Source organism: Sorex araneus, chromosome 10 (genome assembly GCF_027595985.1).
Source record: "Sorex araneus isolate mSorAra2 chromosome 10, mSorAra2.pri, whole genome shotgun sequence".
Taxonomy (NCBI): Eukaryota; Metazoa; Chordata; class Mammalia; order Eulipotyphla; family Soricidae; genus Sorex; species Sorex araneus.
In genome coordinates, this window is record NC_073311.1 from 15855044 (window position 1) to 15859274 (window position 4231).

The 4231-nt window shown below is 32.6% G+C and overlaps 1 pseudogene; it reads right to left on the reverse strand.

Moving 5' to 3' along the window:
• Window positions 1-3279: 3279 nt before the first annotated feature.
• LOC129399271 (small nucleolar RNA U3) lies at window positions 3280-3469 on the reverse strand (annotated as a pseudogene).
• Between the last annotated feature and the right edge of the window lie 762 nt (window positions 3470-4231).

Below are 4231 nucleotides of genomic sequence, written 5' to 3' on the forward strand. Positions count from 1 at the left end.
TATTTCTATTTCGTTTGGATAGCTTTTGAGTGTGTGAGATTTAAATTGATCAACTAAGTTAACTAGTTCAACTAAATTAACTAGCTCGCCTGGCACTCCACCCTTCTACTGCTGTATCATTGTGACATTAAATAAGATTGTGGTTGCTAAATTACAAGTAGTATAATAAGCCATTATATACAACTAGAAGCTTATGCTACTTTTGATTGAAGGCTAGCTGATACACAGGCCATGTGAATGTCAGAACACTTCAACTTAACTTTATCAAACTGAAGAGCAGATTGGTTTATCTAAATTGAACTTTTTTTTTCTCTCTACCTTTTAATTGTGGATAATTCTTAAGGTGTTTTATGATAATTGTTCACAGCTTGTGCTGCTTTATTGATTAAACTGCTGTGAAGCACTAGGTGAAAGCACAGCATAACCATGTGATTGAAAGCTTTTAAAGTTATTGTTATGCTTATTGTCAGATGGCTGAAGTTGTGATAGCTATTATTGAAAAACAAATGAATGTTTTAGGAAACTCTAATCACATCAGTAGACATTTCACTACTTTCCTCTGAGTAACTAATATTTGTAAACGTAAATTTCCAATTAAATACTATTTTCATTCAATAACTCAATAAAGGAAATCTGATACTATAAATACTTATTTTAGGAAGCTTTATTTCTTCGTACTTGAGTTCATGATATGCTGACACTAAATGTGTGTGTACATATCAAGTCTATCGTCTAACTATAGACCAAGATGCTTAATTGTATTTTCTTACTGTGAGACATTAAAGAAAATTGCGCTGACATGTAATTAGAGTTTCTCAGAAATGCCTAGAGAACTAAAGTATGTGACTCTGAGTGAATTTCTTATTGGTAATATAAAATTACAAAGTTCAGAGAGTATGAATGAGAAGCCAACAAAAGAGATGAAAGGAGTATCACTTAGATTTCATACACCAGTACAGCAAAACCTTGAGCAGGCATGCAAGTCAAATTACTAGGTCTTGAAATAATGCTTTATCACTTTTGATTTCTGTGACCTTATGTTTCTATTTCTGTGTTTATGAAAGAAGATTAATGTTAGAGTCTAACTTATATGATTGCTTTTGCATTTAATGAATGACTCCAAGTATTTAAAACATTTTTATATTTTGTAAACTTAGCTTTGAGATTTTTATTATCCACATTTCTTCTCTTTTTCAATAAAACTTGTCGTGAATACATAGAAAACTCATCCTTCAGGGTCACAATGAGATAGTAGAAAGACAATTTCTGTCCACCTGGGTATTCAGGCTCATGATGCTATTTGAATGTTAACTTAAATTAAAGTTTGAATTAAAATAGTAACAGAAATTTCACGATAAGTGAAAAAAATATATGTCACTGTGAGCATTGCCAAGTCAATAGATGGTAACTGTGTTGCATATGAATAATGTTGGTGTTTAAAGGAAACATTCATACAGAGTCACTAAAGCTGATGAATGTATTAATGCTATGACTAGTCAGTATTTTCTTGAGAATTGATGTTATCCTTTCTTAGTGTTCAGGGATAATGTTCATGTGCCATAGAGATACACATTGTAACTAATTTCATGTGCAAGTGCATACGTAAGTCAACTAAAAAAGAAATGTTTAATTTTCTCTGGTAGGCAGAGTCTCAGGATACAGCCATTATAGATGAATCTGACCAGCATTAATTATTTGGGCATTATAACATCAATATTCAATTTGCCAATGTTAGGACCCTTCTCAGGAGTGAAATAGCCATGATTTATCTCTCTAGATTAAAAAGGTTGAATGGTATTAGCTCATATACATAATTCATTTTAATTAAATGCATATTCTTGGATGTCTTCTTAATGGCTATCCAATGCCTCATTAATCTTAAATGTAACAACCTGAGAACCTTTGGGAGGTCATGTGATAACTCAAAATTCACAAATATAATGTGCAATACCCAAGTAGAATGTCCACAAGGCAATCTAGATAGGTTGAGTATATATGAGCATCATGTTTATTTCCAATGCAGTTATTTCAAGCAAATGTTAAGGAGACAAAAGAAACCAATTTAAAGTTTTTCTTTCTACCATTACTATTTTCAAAATACTTCTTCAAATAACACTGGGATTTCTGTACTATTTTTATTATATTCTATGAGAAAAGTTTTGGGAAATTTTGGAAATGTTGGGTTAATTCGAATCAATATATTTCTTCTGTGAAACTGAGAGTAGGAGAATATATTATCAATAAGTTCCCCTAAGCATAAGTCTTAGTTCTGTTTTTACTTCTATATTACTAAAATCTAAAAAAAATATTTTTTATTATCTCCCTTAATTATGTATTTTTTGTCACTGGCTTTAAATTTTCCAATAAACCATTATTTGACATTCTTATTTTCCACTTCTACTTTATTGATTTTTACTTTCAATTAATTACTTAAACTTTTCTAATTATTTTTGGATTAATTGCTAATTTTTACTTCTTAAGGTACTTAAGGTATAAAATTCAAACTTAATATCTATTTCTTCCTTTTATCCAGCAATTCTGTGTTTTCACTTTATGTATGTGCGTATGTGTGTGTAAAACAATTCTATTGTATTTGACTCTGTATTCTAGAGTGAGACTAATTCTCCACTCAAAATTGGCTCCAATGTTGAGTGATGAAAACACAATACAAACAAAAAATTAATAAAGTCTTAGGACACATATATCAGGATTTTCTGGAGAGAACAACAGTGGCTTGGGGATTTTAGGTTTTGTTTTTTTGTTTGTTTTTATTTTTAATTAAAACTAAAATGTAGGTCTGGAAATCGTTTCTCCATTTATAGGTGGCCTGAGAGTGGACAGTTTGGATGACCTTGCCATGCCATGTTAAAATGAGTGGTGACTTTCTTATCTTGTTCTGATGTGATATTTAAGAGAAAGGCCAAGTGTAGTCTTGTTACATGGAAGCATATTATAATGGTTATGTGCACTGGCAATGTAAGAACACCAGCTCATGAAGAGGCTGGTGCCTCCTTTGAGAAAAAAATGATATCCCAGCTCACGAAAAGGTGGGGCTGACAGTGTCACCCCACTGATCCAAGAGAGAGGGTTATATCAGTCAAAAGTAGCATCTACTTGTTGATTAAGACTAGTGACATGGCGGAATAAGCAAGAACTGATAAAGCTTGACTGTGAGAGGCCTTGACTATATCAATATAGTGTCCCAATAACATGTCTAAAATAGCAGTGTGTTTTTGGGATATCAGATTGCTTCTAGCTGAGATTTTTTTTTAAACTGTGACCACTCAGACTGCATCTTTGCCTTCCACTCTTCCAAAGGAAGAGAAGATCATCAATGGCAAAAGGCAGTTGCCAAAACTACACCGAGAACTGACTTCTTGCTCAGAAAAGGATGCTCTAGCTCTTCTTGGTGGTTTCAGGGACTCCAGGCTATCAGAGAAATGAAGTGTAGAAGTGATTTCTGATTATTGCTGAAAGTATAGTCTTCTGTTTTATCTATCTATTTATTTATTTATTTATTGACACCATGCCTACGGTTCAAAGCATTCTTCATCGAGGACTTCTGCAGACTTGTTTAAGCAAAGTGAACTCTATTTAAGAAAGGTCACTGGCTGGGAATCCTCAGTCATGCCTGTCTTGATTAGCAAAACCAGCTCACCCAAACTTGTCTTCATGGCTTTTATACATTCTTTCACCCTTCACTGCTAATTGATTGTAAGTTGGAAACGTAATGTGGACTCCCCCTAATAAAACCATATTGTAATTATTGTACAATTGAAGTGAATCATAAAATGAAACCTCCCACTTGTCAGAGAAGAATCACTGGACGATCTGAATCTGATTTTACAGCTTTCAAACTGCCAGTAGTTGAGCACTACAGTCTTTAGAACAACTACACCTATCTCCATTTGCTAATTTTATATAGTTTTTCCTTACAATTTGGTAAAAATCGCTTTATTAGATCCGTGTAGGTATGAGTTACTGAAAATGAGACTTAAATTTCCAAATTGGGTATTTTATTGATTTTTTCATTTAATTAAAAATATAAATAAACAGTACTATAATCAGAAAGCAAAAAGTATATATGCTTCAATCATCTGAAGTGCAGAGATGTGTTTTACAGAGCACAATATGATATGAGTGAATTTGAAAACAGTATACATTTTTATGATTGGTGTGGTTTTATTTAGCTGTAAGTTAGGTCGAGGCTGTTGGTTGTGTTCAAGTATTC